Source organism: Herpailurus yagouaroundi, unplaced genomic scaffold (genome assembly GCF_014898765.1).
Source record: "Herpailurus yagouaroundi ecotype Mexico unplaced genomic scaffold, PumYag 159, whole genome shotgun sequence".
Lineage (NCBI taxonomy): Eukaryota > Metazoa > Chordata > Mammalia > Carnivora > Felidae > Herpailurus > Herpailurus yagouaroundi.
The window spans coordinates 49171076-49188543 of record NW_024412400.1 but is presented as its reverse complement, the minus strand read 5'-3'; positions in this window follow the sequence as shown (position 1 = coordinate 49188543).

The window sequence follows — 17468 nt, the reverse complement described above, 5'->3', positions numbered from 1 at the left end:
TCTTGATAATTACAGCTTTGTAATACAACTTGAAGTCTAGAATTATGATGCCTCCTGCCTTACTTTTCTCTTTCAACATTACCTTGGCTATTTTGGGTCTTTTAGGGTTCCATACAAATTTTAGAATTGTTTATTCTGTTAAAAATGCTGGCGTTATTTTGATTGGGATTGCATTGACTATATAGATTCCTTTGGGTAGTATGGACATTTTAACAATGTTTGTTATTCCAGTCCATGAGATGGAATACTTTTCCATTTCTTTATGTCTTCTTCAATTTCCTTCATAAGTGTTCTATAGTTTTCAGAATACAGATCTTTTACCTCTTTGGATAGGTTTATTCCTATGGATCTTACGGGTTTTGGTGCAATTGTAAATGAGATTAATTCCTTGATTTCTCTCTCTGATGCTTCTTTATTGGTGTACAGAAATGAAATAGATTTCAGTACATTGATTTTATATCCTGCAACTTTGCTGAATTCACATATCAGTTCTAATAATTTTTTGGTGGAGTCTTTTGGGGTTTCCACATAGAATATCATATCATTTGCAAAGAGTGGAAGTTTGACTTCCTCCTTGCTGATTTGGATGGCTTTTATATCTTTTTGTTCTCTTATTGTTGAAGCTAGGACTTCCAATATTATGTTAAACAACAGTAGTAAGAGTGGACATCACTGTCATGTTCCTGACCTTATGGGAAAATCTCTCAGTTTTTCCCCATTGAGGATGATATTAGCTGTGGGTCTTTCACATACAGCCTTTATGATATTGAGGTATGTTCCTTCTATCCATACTTTCTTGAGGGTTTTTATCAAGAAAGGATGTTATATTTTTTGTCAAATGCTTTTCTGTGTCTATTGAGAGAATCATAAGGTTTTTATCCTTTCTTTTATTAATGCAGCATATCGCGTTGATTGATTTGTGGATATTGAACCACCTCTGCAGCTCAGGAATCAATCCCACTTGATTGTGGTGAATAATTCTTTTAATGTACTGCAGGATTAGATTTGCTAGTATCTTGTTGAGTTTTGTGAATCCATGTCCATCAGGAATATTGGTCTTTAATTCTCCTTTTTAGTGGGGTCTTTCTCTGGTTTTGGAAGCAAAGTAATTCTGGCTTCAAAAAATGAGTTTGGAAGGATTCCTTCCACTTCTATTTTTTGGAACAGTTTCAGAAGGATAGGTATTAATTCATCTCTGAGTGTTTGGTATAATTTACCTGGGAAGCCATCTGGCCCTGAACTCTTGTTTGTTGGGAGATTTTTGATTACTGATTCAATTTCTTTACTGGTTATATGTCTGTTCAAAATTTCTATTTCTTCCTTTTCAGTTTTGGTAGTCTATATGCTTCTAGGAATTTATCCTTTTCTTCCATGTTGCCCAATGTGTTGGCATATTATTGCTCATAATTTCTCTTATAATTGTTTGTTATTTCTGCAGTGTTGGTTGTGATCTCTCCTCTTTCATTTGTGATTTTATTTATTTATTTATTTATTTATTTATTTATTTATTTATTTTGATAAGTCTGGCTAGTGGTTTACCAATTTTGCTAATTCTTTCAAAAAAACAGTTCCTAGTTTCATTTATCTGTTCTACTGTTTTTCTTATTTCTATATAATTTATTTCTGTGCTAACCTTTATTATTTCCCTTTTTCTGCTGGTTTAGGGCTTTATCTGCTGTTCTTTTCCAGCTCTTCTATGTGTAAGGTTAGGTTGTGTATTTAAGACTTTTTTTCCTTCTGGAGAAAGGCCTGAATTGCTATATACTTCCCTCTTATGACCGTCTTTGTTGCATCCCAAAGGTTTTGGAATTTTATGTTTTCATTTTCACTGGCTTCCCTGTAGGTTTTTAGTTTTTCTTTAAATTCCTTGTTAACCCATTCATTCTTTAACAAGAATGTATTGGTGATCTTTCAAATTTTTTCTTGTGGTTGACTTCAAGTTTCAGAGCGTTGTGGTTGGAAAATATGCACGGTATGATCTCAATCTTTTTGTACTGGTAGAAGCCTGAATTGTGACCAAGTATGTGATAGTTCCTAGAGAATGTTCCATGTGCACTCAAAAGAAAGTATATTCTGCTGCTTTAGGATGAAATGCTCTGAATATATATATATCTGTTAAGTCTATCTGGTCTAAGTGTCATTCAAAGCCATTGTGTCCTTGTTTATCTTATGCTTAGATGATCTGTCCATTGCTATAAGTGGGGTGTTAAAGTCTCCTCCTGTTATTGTATTATTATCAATGAGTTTCTTTATATCTGAACTTCTATTTTAAAGGTAACTAGATTTTTCTTTTCTTGAATAAATCTTCATAAAAGAGGCTTGTCTGGCTCCCATCATGTTTTTCTCTTGAATATCCCCCTGTCTTCATCAGGTACTCACTAAACAAACTTCCCATGTCAGCACATGCCCAGAACATAAAAGGGATTTTGGATAAATATTTTAAATATGTAAATGAGTAAACTAATAGATGTATAAATTAAATGAATCTGGATTATATTATCAACTTTCCCTAAATTCTCTAACATTAGTAATTCAAGAATGATTTTCCAATCCTAACCCCTGCTGAACATTTTTGTTGCACTTGGTACCACTGACACCTTCCTCCTTCATAACTTTGTCTTGTGTTTGCTTTAATTTCTTCTTTCTTATAACATTACGTTTCTATCACATTATTTTGTTCCTTATCTTCCTCCCACTCACTTCTATTGACCTTCTAGTTCTTTTCCTCTACATGTGTTTCTTAAGAGTTCATCCAATTTCCAGTTTAAATTGATTTTATGGATCAGATATGCTACCACCTCATAGAGTGCCCCTATGAATGCAAAAAAGGCAGACTTTCTGGGCAGACACAGCTCTGTAGATGCACAGATTGTGAATATAAGCCACTTTTGTACAAATCTGAAAAATACGCATCTTCCTTGGACTCAGCCAGATACACCATAAAAGAAGTTCTGTGAATGGTTCCCAAATCTAAATTTCTAGACAAACTGTCAAACCTGCATTACCTGTAAAGGGTTCATAGGAATACTCTTAGGTAATATGGGATTAGGTCAAAAAATCAAAATTAGTTCCTTTCATCTAAATGTACTATTGTTTCTAAATCCAAGATTGCATTACTTTATCAATGATCAAGCCATTCTGATGTGTACTTAACTTTTTTCCCCCAGTTTTGCTAAGAAATAGTTGACATTGGGGCACCTGGGTGGCTCAGTCCGTTAAGCATCTGACTTCTGACTGCAGCTCAGGTCATGATCTCGCAGCCAGTGAGTTCAGGTCCCACATTAGGCTCTGTGCTGACAGCTCAGAGCCTGAAGCCTGCTTCAGATTCTGTGTCTCCCTCTCTCTCTCTGCTCCTCCCCCACTCATGTTCTCTCTCTTTCTCTGTCTCTCAAAGATGAATAAATGTTAAAAAAATTTTTTTAAAAAAAGAAATAGTTGACATAGATTACTCTATAAATTTAAGGTGTTACTGCATAATGGTTCAATTTACATATATTGTCAAATGATTATCACAATAGGTTCAGCTAACATCCATCTTGTCATATAGATAAAATAAAAAGAAAGAGAAAAAAAGAAAAAAAATTCTCCTTGTGATGAGAACTCAGAGGATTTACTTGTCTTAACAACTTTCCTATATATCATACAGCATCATTAGCTTTAGACATCATATTGTACATTACATCCCTAGTACTTATTTATCTTATACCTAGAAGTTTGCACCTTTTGACCACAATTTTCCCTCCCCCTACCTTCCACATAACCACAAGTGTGATCTCTTTTTCTAGGAGGTTTTGTTGTTGTTGTTGTTGCTGTTGTTTTCTGTGTGTATTTTTTTTAATCATACAGTACTTGTCTTTCTCCATTAGACTTATTTCACTTAGCATAGTGCCTTCAAGGTCTATCCACATTGTAACAAATGGTAGGAGATCCTCATTTTTTACAGCTGAATAACATTCCATTGTGTGTGTGTGTGTGTGTGTGTGTGTGTGTGTGTGTGTGTGTGTATCACAACTTCTTTAACCATTCATCCATCAACAAACACTTAGGTTGTTTCCATGTCTCGGTTACTATAAATAATGCTGTTACAAAGTGGGGTGCAGATATCTTCTTGGGGTAGTGTTTTCACTTCCTTTGAAACATACAGTGGAATATTATTAAGCCATAAAAAAGAATGAGATCTTGCCATTTGTAACAACACTGATGGACCTAGAGGAGTTTATGCTAAGTGAAATAGGTCAGTCATAGAAAGATAATTACCACATGATTTCACTTATACAAGGAATCTAAAAAAGCAAAGAAAAACAAACAAAAAACAAAAGAGACTCATAAATACAGAGAACAAACTGGTGGTTGTCAGAAGGAGAGGGTGGGACCATGGGCAAAATAGGTGAGGGAATTAAGAGGTACAAATTTTCCAGTTATAAAATAAATAAGTGATGGAGATGAAAAGTGCAGCATAAGGAATATAGTCAATAATATTACAATAACATTGTATGGTGACAGATGGTAACTACAGTTGTGGTGAGCATTGTGTAGAATTGTCCAATCACTATGTTGTGCATCTGAAACTAATATAACATTGTATATCAACTATACCTAAATAATAAAAAAAATTAAAGAATAAAACCAAAACAATAAAGAGAAAAAAATATACATGTTCTTACTTTCTTACCTTAATCTTTGAAAGAGACTTATGGCAATTATTAAGTTATCACTCATCAACCAATTCTCTTCAAATTAAATACAGCTAAATTCTTACATAATTTTAATTTAAAAGAACACAAATATATACTCTAAAAATGTTTTCTTCTGGACTTCCAAATCTCTTTATAGCCCGCTTCTTAATTTCCATAAAGTGAGACATATATATAATTTAGAGTCAAATTGTTTTATAAGGCCTTTGGGTGGGGGAGTGGGATTATCTTTCTTCTACCCCATTTCTTGCCTCACATAAGTAGGTATTTTTAACTCTCCATGATGATTCTACTGCTATATATCAAGATATTTTTGTCTTTCTATTTTAGGTATTTTTTGGTTGATTTATAAATAATTAATTGACAATTGTACAACTCTGAAGAAAGGTTTTACCTAACATAGTAATTAGAATGTAAGTTTTCTATTAGAAATTTTCACAAATGTTCCCATTGTACAATTGAGTGATATGGTGTAATTTAATAATTTTATATCCATTGGATATTTATTTCCAGCTCAGAGTAGAGATGGAACTATATAAAGTAGGAATTAAAATATAATCAATATAATCCAAATTTAGGAAGCCAGGCAGAAAGAGGGCATTAACTCTCTCACAGAAGGATTTTCAACCCTGGAGTGATAATTCCTTTTGGGGTCTTGCAACATGGACATTTGCTTCAACAACAGGGTTCCATAAAGCTGGAATATTTACTAATGTGTCCTTAAGAACTAATACCCAGAGTGCCAGCTGACTGGGAAATGTGACTCCTGGTGTCTTGCTGGGAAAAAAAGCAAAAATAACTAAAAATATAATCTATTGTTTTTAATATATCCGATTCAAAATGCTTATGAAATTTAAGGTTTGGGGGTGCCCGGGTGGATTAGTTGATTAAGTGTCCAACTTCTGCTCAGGTTATGATCTCATGGTTCGTGGGTTTGAGCCCCACATCGGGTTCTACGCTGACAGATCAGAGCCTGTTTCAGATTTTCTTTCTCTCTTTCTCTCTCTCTCTCTCTCTCTCTCTCTGTCTCTCTCTGTCCCTCCCCTGTTCATGCCCTGTCTCGCTCTCTCTCAACAACAAATAAATAGGCATTTAAAAAAAAGAAATTTAAGGTTTGTGTCAGAAGGAAGACTGTAGAAGGTGATGAGTCATTTCAAAGATGACAATTCCTCTTCATTGAGAACAGAATGAAAGCCATCCTAACATAGCCAGGCAGCTACCCTGCCTTGACATCCAAAACATGAATGGCTTGCAGGAGAAAGAGATGTTATGATGAAGATAACAAACACTGACATCACAAGGCTTGTTAAAGGTCAGAAAAGCCAGCCATTAGGTGGCAGATTCTGAATTCAATCATTTTTAAAGTTTAAAAAAATTTTTAGTTACGAGGATGTTTTGTGTCTCAAATTTTTAAGAAATAGAAATTTTGAAGAAATATAACTCCTATCACTATTGCTATCTAAAACCATTTTTCACCTTATTAATTAGAAGTTAAAACACATGGGGCACGTGGGTGGCTCAGTTGGTTAAGCATCCGACATCGGCTCAAGTCATGATCTCAAGGTACATGAGTTCAAGAAGCCTCCTTCAGACCCTTTACCCCTGCTCTCTCTGCCCCTGTCCCACTCATTCTCATTCTCTCTCTCTCTCAAAAATAAAAATAAATAACTTTTTAACAAAAGTTAAAATACACAAATGTCATAAGTGATAACAGTAGTGGCATTAAACAAGGACCATGAAAACACTTTTCCCAGAGTAAATACATGAGTCATCATAAGCCTCTGTGCTTTGCATATTCAGTTTTGTCTACCTAGAGCCCTCTTCCTACCCCCACATCTCCCTACTTTGTCAGTGGCCAGTGAAGTGCTTACCATTTAAGAACTAGGCCCCAATAGTCTCCTCCCTCATGGGTTTGCTAGCAGCTAATTCTCTGCTCAGCTGGCACAATCTGTTCTACACCTCCTTCAGGCCAGGTAGTGTGCATGCTGCCCAAGCACTCGCCTGTGCGTCCTTTCCCCAGCTGTTCTTGCTCACCCTTGTCCCAAGATCATTGCCCTAATCTTAACAAGTTCTTCCTACATCTCTGTGAATTTCTCTGAGAACCTCTTGACTTGTAGCCAGAGAGGATGTAACCCAGAGACCTGATACAGCAGACTCAGTGGGATATTCCTGTTATACTCTGAGCTCAGAGAACTACCAAAGGTGATGTCATCCACCTCACTGCAAGAACTACTTAGAAGTGTCTAGTTCAAAGGCTATGTCCTAACACTGACCAGGACTCTACCCTCAGCACAAGACTTTTTAAGGAGAAAAAGATTATTCCCATTACCTAACCTCCACCACCCCCACATTAGTAGAAATGGAGCGGGGCTCTTTCCCCATTCTCTTCCTAAAGCAAAGGAAGAGGAGTCCAAGAGCATCACTAATAATATTAACTAGAAATAGAGGGTACATTTTTATTTTCTTAATTTGAGTTCTCCTAGAAAGAAAACCTTGAGATAAGAACACATACGCAGAAGTCATTTATTTGAGAAGTGCAAGAAGTATTGGCAAGGGAGAAGGGAAGAAAGAAAAGGAAGAAACGGTAACAGGAGGTTAATCCTTCTAGGGAAATTTGGAGTCAGAGTCAAACACATGCCTGAGAATTTTCCCTGAGGGGGAAGGGAGCTGGGGTATGTATACACCAACTCCAGTCAGGAATTTGTTGAAGGCTACTTTGGGAAGGGGTGGTGGTGTTATTATACTGACATTGTAATCCTTCCTCAGGAGACACAGAAATGGCAAAGTGGACTCCATAGCAAGAGAGAAGGCCTTTGGGTGGTTGACTAGAGGCTTACTAAGGGTGTTACCCAGTAACTTAACAGGAGTCCAAGTCTCCTATATTCTAGCAGTGCTTCAACTGCACCAATTAAGCACTTTAACTTTTCAATATCCATAGATTTATTTGACTTCACCTCCTTCTACATATGGAGTAACATTTTAGTCAGACAGGAAACTGAACCATATACTCATGAGTTTTTGAAGGAGTCAGAGGTAGTGGCAGCTTAACTCAATATCCAAGACTCCTAACTCCCAAATCAGTTCTCTTTACAACTGTAAACCTCCCGGACCCTTCCTTGACTTTTAAACTTTAAAACTGTTCAGAGCCCCTGTTCGGATAGCTCAGAGCCTGGAGCCTGCTTTGGATTCTGTGTCTCCCTCTCTCTCTGTCCCTCCCCCCACATTATTCCCATTACTTAACCTCCACCATCCCACATTAGTAGAAATGGAGCGGGGGCTCCTTCCCCATTCTCTTCCTGTCTCTCTCCCTCTCTCAAAAATAAACAAACATTTAAAAAAATTTTAAACTGTTCACAGCCCATGGGCATTCGAACAACATTAGTATCAATATATTGCTATTGCCTTGAATATGATGATATTGATACTTTTGTCAAACTGATGTCCACTTGATAGCTCTACTGAAACAATATACCCATATAATCTCAGACATATTAGGATGAACTGGAGGGTCCACCTACTTAGATGAGTTGTGTATTAAGTTTCTTCAAAGAATGCAGTACTGACAAGTTACATTACACTCTCAGAGTGGTTTTTAGAGCCCTCTTTGGAAATATAAAAGGTAATAACCTTTTTATTTTCTATGTTCTCAGATATTCCAATAGTGGGAAGAAATACCATCGTGAAATAGGTGGAAAAACACTTAAGCACACCAGATGAGCTTCCTCCTGATCAGACATTTTCCTATCTTCCTGAAAGGGGGAATCCAGGGATGTGGAAAATGGAGGGAGAGGCCCAGAACAACATAACCCTGCTATAGTCAGTAAAAATTTCCTTATGAGTAAGTTGTTGTTGTTGTTGTTTTGGGTGGTGGTGGTGGTGTTTTCAAAAGAGCCAGCATAGAAGCTTTGAATGAATGGTTTCTCATTTCTTCCCCCTCTAGTGTCTTGAGTTTTATTTTTTTTACTTTTGGCTTTTTGGAGTTTTTTCACCTGTGAGTACCAAGGGCTCACATTGGCTTTTTTCCAGTAAACAACTTAAGAGAATGACTGATGGACAGCTATGTATTTTCAAGAGCTTCAGTCATTATGTATCTGAAGGAAAGACAACAATACCACAGAGAGCTATCAGCACATATATTAATGCATAAAGATTCTGCTTAATATCTAGAAAGGTAATAAAACAAATTTGGGGGCAGATGGTTATTACAACTATCAAATATTTTCTTAAAACATTAAAACATAATTTGAACCGCTACATAACAATGGGAAGAATGTGAGTGTTCCTATCCTTCAAAGTTGAAGCTGTTTTTTGTGGTTTGACTCAGAATAGTCTCCTAACCAAAACTGCCTGGATAGCTCATCATTATGGCTATAGAGCATGAGTTTTTTGGGAACAGCATGTTAAACCATTCATCCAACAAATATTGTTGAGAGGCACAAGAGATATAAAAGTAAAAATTTCATAGTCTTTGTTCTCCTGGAGCTGAGTTCACATGTGGAAAGCAGTTAACTGAATAGGCAAAAATAATGAAAAATAAGTACAAATTAGGGTACTGTAGGAATATAGGAGGCACAGTCAACCCAGTCTTTGGGATTTAGGGAAGCTAGCAGTTGGTGTTGGAAGACATGGAGTAGCTAAAAGTATACTCCAGGCAAAAACACTGCTGTGAAGGCGAAGGAAAGTAGAGCACCCTTGGGAGACCCTGGCTAGTTCTGGTGAACTGCACAGTAATAAGCAAGGACTATAAACTGGTGACAAATGGGGCTGGAAAGGCAAAGGCCTTAGAAGTCATGTGAAAGAGTTGGAAGTTTATCTAAATATAGTGATAATTAATTAAGAAGGCTCAAAGAAGAAAGTATCATAGTTTTGTATACTTTGGAACAATTGCTCTGGCTGTACCATGGAGACTCTTCTTAGAAAATGTAAGACCTGTAAGACAGGAAAAGTCCTAGGGGTTCTCTAACAATAATTCAGACAAAGGCAGTGGTAGCCTGAATTATAATAGTGATGATAAGTATAGCGAGAAATAAATAGATTTGAGAGATATTTAAGAAGAAGACCGTGTAGGCCCTGGTGATTGTTTAGATGCCAGTAAAAAAGGACAAGAAACAATCACAACTTCCGGCCTGGACAACTGAACAGGTGCTGTGCCACTTCCCAAAGACTAAAAACTGAGGAAGAGATGCAGTTTTTATGTGCATAAGGCACTCCCTGGAAATTGGGATTTTCCTAATAACATTTATAATTGTTTCAAATTACCTCAAGGTCTTTTACTGTGCCACAGATCACAATACAATATACATTTTACAGGGGAAAAATTCCAGGTTTAAAGAAATTACATGGCTTGCCCATGATCACACAGATGATAAATGGCAACACCAGGAATGGAGCACGATCTTAAGGTTTCTAACACCATTGCTTGCTGCACTCTGCCTCTGTTCCCTGGAAGCTGCATTAGCTCTTAAGAACCACAGGGATAATATCTTTTGCAGTATTATCAGTGATTACTTAATGATGTTCTGATGACCTGAAAGAGATGATATTGCCTTCCAAGCTATTCAATCCACTCATCCAGCAAGGCTATTTCAGTCCCCCAGAGCTTGGTGTCTTTACAGGGATCTTATTTTTAAAAAGAACCTTGAAATAGTTTTTCTACCTTTCCCTTAAAAGTGTTCCACAACGACATTAAAAATAGCTATTTGTTTCAAAATGAGTAAACATTCAGAAGTAGGTCTTCATCAGATAATAAAATCATCATATTCTTATGATTTTTGCATGACAAAAATATCACGGAGTCTATTTTCTGACTATTGGTCGATTATTTACCGTGTCAGTTTTAATGTGTTATTTTATTTTCTACCACTATTTTCCCTGTATTACTATCTTAGCTTCCTAGAGATTTCTGAGACCAGTATCCACTATCAACAGCTGCTCTGCTGATACAAATAAAGTATAATCCAATTTTCTGAAGTTTTAAAAGTACTACTCCTATTAAGTAATGAAGACAATCTTCTCAATCTTCTTCCATGCATTTTTATTAAAATTTGGTACCTACTACAAATTATCAATACCAAAATCTAGTGTAAGAGGAGTCTGGAAAGATAGGGACAGCAACAAGCCTTGAATCCCAACATAAAAACAGACAGAAAAACCACAGTAACTAAGCCATGGAAAACATGAGGTGACAGATTACCCTCATGAACCTCAAAATAAAAAGCAGATGAAGACAAACTATAGCCCCAAGACTTGATGGCATTAGCACTTGAGCAAGAGAAAGCAGAGGAAAGAAGTAGGGAATCTGATGGATCTAAGAATAAATAAAAACCCAAAAGAGCCAACAGCTAATCACTGGAAAGTACATCAAGCTGATTAGGAAACAGGAGTTAAAATCAGAAGTTCTGCCCAATTCAGTATTGGATGAATAAGAGGATTGCATGAGAGGAGCTAAAAGGATTGAGAAGTTTAGCCCTTAGAGCCTGTGTACTCTTGAAACCAACTTTCCATTTTCTTTTTTTTTTGGCTAGAGCCCACACTGAGGAGAAATTGCTGGAAGTAGAATCAAAATCAAGCAGGGTATGTAACAGAGATGAAGGAAATAGGTCTAGATAAAAGTAGGGAAGGGGAAGAGAGCCAGGGAATCTCAGAAAGTAAGTTGCTATCTTCTCAGAAAGTAAGTTGCCATGTTTTGGAACACGATGCTAAAACAAGAGATAAGAGAGTACTGTGAAAGGAAAAAAGCTATTTGAGCAAAGCCCCTTCAAAAACAAATTTCACACAAAAATGTGAATGATGAACCTAGAAAGCTTATCCAATCATACAGTGAAGAAGCTATCAAAAACTTCAAAGGTCATGACAAAAGGATTCAGGACCCCACGTGATTACTGAGCATCTTCTAACATCACAAAAAAGATACAAGCAGACATTACATGCCTTCTGATGAAGGAATACACCAGGCCCTAGAGTCTTGCCAAAGGGATACAATCTGAGTTCAATCAATGGATTAAACTCCAGGTACCAGGGGCGCCTGGGTGGCTCAGTCAGTTAAGTGGCGAACTTCAGCTCAGGTCATGATCTCATGGTTCGTGGGTTCCAGCCCCACATCGGGCTCTGTGCTGACAGCTCAGAGCCTGGAGCCTGCTTCAGATTCTATGTCTTCCTTCCTCTCTGCCCCTCCCCCCCAATAAAAAATAAATAAATATAAAAAATTTTAAAAATAAAAAATAAAAAAATAAAATAAACTCCAGGTACCAGTCACCGATTTACAAGGACAGAGGTACATGATGATGTTGACCATGAAAATGCATTTAACCAAATCTAGACAGTGGGAAATTTACTAGTCAAGTGTCCTGAGTCTTTCACCACAAACAATGTAAGTGGGAGCTGGGGGGGGTACATAAAATTAAAAAAAAAACTACCAATTAAAAGAGACTTTAAAAATATTTCAAACAAAATTTTTAAAGAGGCAAGACTAAACTATACTTTGTAGGAATTCACACTTGGGTAAGAAAACTTTAAAGAAAAGAAGAGAGTGATTACTTTAGGAATTGGCATAAATTTTTTTTTAATATTTATTTATTTTTGAGAGATAGAGCACAAGCTGGGGAGGGGCAGAGAAAGAGGGAAACACAGAATCCAAAGCAGGTTCCAGGCTCTGAGCTGTCAGCACAGAGACTGACTTGAACTCACGAACTGCAAAACCATGACCTGAGTCAAAGTCAGACTCTTAACCAACTGAGCCACCCCGGCATCCCTGGAATAAATGTTTTTAAAGTATTTTTTTAATTTGCAGTTTTTTCACTACATGTTACACTCTCCCCACCCACCCACACACACACACCAACTCCCACTTATGTTGTAATACACTGAAAGAAAGACTCAGGACTTTTAACAGGAAAGTTATGTTAACTTTCATGGAGGGATTCTGGGGAAGCTGACAAAGTTCTATTTCTTGATTACATGGTGCTCGCCTCAAATACATCAATAAACTATCCATCTGTTTGTGAAGAGTTTCTGTATCTGTGTTTTACTTTGAAATAAAATGGTTTTGTAAAAATCCAGTATAATGGGTTACTGATATAGGAGAAAATACCATATTTTGTTATTTTAAATACTTAAATAACTTTTATAACAAAACCATGATTCATATGACTCACAGAGACCTCTGTGATTCTATTTTTGAGATAATTCATTATCTGACATTTCAGAATCACTTTAATGAGCAAGAACTTTCCCCATTGGTAATATCCTGCTTCATGTTGATGTTCCTACAGTCTGGTGTATAGTAAATAGTCATTAATATTCACTGAAATAACAATGGCTGCTTTTCAAATAGCATATTTGGTCTTGAATTTTAAATCATCTTGAAATACACACTTGTTCATTTGCCAGCCTCCATAAGAAAACACAACTATGACTTCAGAAACCCACCTCATTCTTTGTAATCTCACATTAATCTGGGGAGAATTCTATCATTTGAAAAATAACTATTAATATTATTTTTACATGAAAATTTTCACAGAAAAACAACATTAATTTATTTTAAGATTTTAATCTCTTTAAAAATATAAATAAGTAAGTAAAGGAATAGTAGGTAACATTGTATAAATACAATGCCCATGATACTAGACATTTTTTTAATGTTTTTTTAATTGGAGAATAGGGAGTAAAATAGGAGCAATCTTCCATTTATCACCAGAAAAAATGCACATCAAGATTTTACAAAGTAGAAAAATGATAACCAATATGGAGCTTGCAGGAAAAATGATGTGTACTTATGATTATTTAGTTTGATATTAAAACCTTAAAATCTATTTCAGGTATAGATTCATTTTTAGTTATGACCCGAGATCATCCTAGGAACTTTCATCATGGTTATTAAACTATTTTCTACACTTTTCTTCTCTACTTTGTTCTTTCTCTTAAGAACTCTGATTTCATTTTTAAAAGTGCAAAATCCATCTCTACTTCCTGAAGATGACAATTACATTTAAATCTTTTTTAAAGGAGAGCTATTTTGAGCTGTTGCATTTACTTTTCAAAATCATTACTTTTGTCATGAACAGAGTAACTTCAGAATAGCCAAAGTCTCTAAAAAGTAATTATCCTTGATTTTTTTTTTCCTTGAGAATTTAAAACCATTTTTATCCTATGCCCTAGATAGTGTCTCCTGATCAATTCTATTTTGCTCTTTATGGCATTATTTGTTTCCTAGAGTTGACAAATTTATACCATCCCTCCTAGAAATAGCTTGGCAAATTCCAAAACTAAAAAGATATTTTAAAGTTTAAGTTTGTAATCACAAGATTTTCTCATCCTGAGTGCTAATTTTTCCAGGCAAGACCATTTTTTTGTATCTCTATATTTGTGACCACAGAATATCATCCCAGGAGAACTCAGTAAATAGTGGTCAATTCTGAATAGGCAATAAATTTACTAAATTATTAGTATTATAATTAAAGTTATTAATTGTACTCAACCATGAAAACTTTAGGTAATTCTGGAACTTAGAAACACACAAATGGCTACATAGATAATATATTTACTTTGTTTTAATACTTGGTATCATATAAACACAGGTGATGGAAGAGAGTCAATTCTGTACAGCATTAGAATTATCCAATGTAAAAAATAACTCAGAAGTCCTACTTTCCCAATACAAATGTATACAGTGGTCAGAGGGTCAGAAGCTTGTAGCCAATATGCACTTAGGAGAGCATTTAGTACAATGGTGCTGCTAACAATGACAGAGAGAGAGCATTTTAAAGATCCCAAGACCCAGTGCTGCTTTTTGGGGTGCTGCACAAACGTCTGATCAAAGAGGTAAAGCTAAAATCCATCCCATGCTCTACTTGCCAAGCCCCACACCCTAGGGGGAGGGGTGCCAAGTGGCAGCATTCACAGTGGGGTGTCTTTTCCTATCATCACAAAGGTAATGTACTTCCGCCCTAGAACTGCTGAATTAAAATATATAGGGTTGGGTCCCCAACAATTTTTATTTTTAAAATCTCTTTACGATTCCTAAGGACTTCCCATAGCTAAGAGTAACTTTAGAAACAGCACTACTTCTCATACCATATCCTTTCAATACACTGGAATTAGTGGAGGGGGGTTACATGAATGAATGAATGAATGAATGAATGAATGAATGAATGAATATGTTCAGCTGCACCCGAAGTCTTACATTAAACTGTTTTATCATCATAACACATGAGTTAAACCTAGGCAGCACAAAATCATCCCAATGACAGTTTAAAAATCTGGTCACTCTACAACATGCTAGATATACATAGTATTAAACAAATAATTTGATTTTCCCTCCATGGATTACATAACAAATTGGCCATTCTGACATTGTGTAGGAACAATCTGAATCACAATTTACAGAAATTATAACACTGAGAATAATGTAATGTAAAAGGGAAAACGGAAGACACATAAATTTTGAATACTTTTAAGTAGAGGGACTTGGGGGAACATTTTATTTACATAGTCTCAAAACAGATCGCTGGCTCAAGGAAGATAGACAAGAAAGAAAAGTAAAGGAAAGGAAAATTAAGGGTCACTAATTTAAAAAACTATGGCAAAATTAAGATTCATGTTTCAGTATTATTTAAGAACATGAATAAACTTCTCCAGGGAACCATCAGCAGTGACCATAGTTAGGCTTGGGTATAAGTCTATCCTACAAATGGTGGTGAAATAAGAGTCCTGAACAAGGTAACAGCATTAGAAAATCAAGGGTTTACAGCCAGATACTTTTTTAAATTCCAGTTCCATCAGGTATACCTGTGTTACATTAATCTTGTTAATTTCCTTCTTCAAGCTTCAGCTTATTCAACTATATTGTTATAGGATTATGTGTGAGAGACACACAAAAAAGTACCTAATGGTACAGAGTACACAGTAAATGCAAAGGATATATTCTCAGCCACTCTTTTACTAATTTGCAAGATTGCTACTCCATAACAGCATGAGTCTAAGGAATACTGAGAGGGAAGCCAACTTCCTCTCTTCAGGAAAAAAAAAAAAAATCAGAGGCAGAGAAGATAATGCCAGTGTGCCTTGAGGGTTAGGCATGGAAACTTCAGAAAGGGAGAGTCAAGAAAAGAGGGATTGATTTCAATGTCAAAATTACAGTTGTAAGCTTATAAACCTCCCTAAAATATTCACTTGCTTCTCACTCCCTTAAACCATAATTTCTATTAGTGTATTTAAGAACATTCTTTTCATTCTCTATCTCTAATCTATCTCTTCTCTCTCCAGTTTATTTACTGCAGTGTTCCTTACTCTACAGACTCATCCACCTCATGGAAACCTCCTATCTACTGATCTTACAACTGACCATAACTCCTTTGTGTTCTCACTTCCCTCTTTACCCAGCTGGGTATTGGGTATTCATCTCTGGTATCACTTTTATGTAGATCATTAATTTCCTTGTTCATCTCTCCCTTAACCTTTCTCTTTTGAAAAAATCCTAATTCTGTTTAGTTCGACTCTTTACTCACTTTGCAGTGCTGGGAGAGAGTCTTTCTCCTGCTCCATGCAGTTGAACAGAGCAGGAGAAAGACACATGACTCTCTCCCTTTAAATTCGAAAATACGAGTGGGCATTCAGCACTGCCTTGCATTCTCCTAAGAAATTAACTTTCTTCTTCTTGTAGAAAACTAATTCACACCTTCTTTCCTATACTCAAATTTCCATTATCTCCTCCCTCCTTTCCCACTCTCTCCTGATGACCTTGACATCTGTAGCACTCAGAAAATTAGAAGCAACAGCAAAAAAAAACTCCAGTACCAACTCTGCTCAACTCCCTGCTTCTGTATCCATATACTCTGCCTTCCCTTCTGTTGCAATAGCATTCTTAACTTTGTGTGTGTGTGTGTGTGTGTGTGTGTGTGTGTGTGTACCATGAGACCCTTTAGAAGTCTGGTGAAACCTATGGATTCTTTTCAGAGTAATGTTCTCAAATGCATAAAACAATGCTTAGGAATACAAAGGAAACCAATTATATTAAAAATCAGCTATCAAAATGTTTAAAAACTTATAGTACATTAATACATGTGTTTCCTTTTTTAATGTTTATTTATTTTTGAAAGAGAGAGAGAGAGAGCACAGGAGAGGGGCAGAGAGAGAGAGAGGGAGACAGAGGATCTGAAGCAGGCACCACATTATCAGTGCAGAGTCAGAAGCAGGGCTCGAACTCATCAACCATGAGACTATGACTGAGCTATAGTCCGACGCTAAACTGACTGAGCCACCCAGCTGCCTCCATGTGTTTCTTCATCAATGCATTATACAATGATCTAGCAGGTATTCTAGTAACTAACACATTTTAATATAGTAAGGAGAAACAACATTTACGATATTTCCAATAGTTGCTATGTGATTTGAAAATATCTATGTTGGTAGCCAATTCTGATTTATTGATTCACTATTGAAGAAAACATTAAATTTCACTTAGAGATCGATAAAAATAAAGATGTAGTTTTTTGCCCATTCAAGTTCACAAACTTCCTGAATTCTTATCTGTGGGCTTCTTGGAAGTCAATGGATATCAGATTTTAAATCCCAGATAAAGCCAACTACTGCACTCACACAAAAGTTGACCATATACTGGGTGTAAAAGCAAATTTCAAGGGATTAAAATCTGATCTTATTGAAGCTAAACCATAGAAATCAATAATAGAAAGACAACTAGCAAATATCTCTATATTTGGAAATTAAGAAATACAAATAACCTATGTGTCAAATAGTGAATAAAGTAAAAGTTAGGAA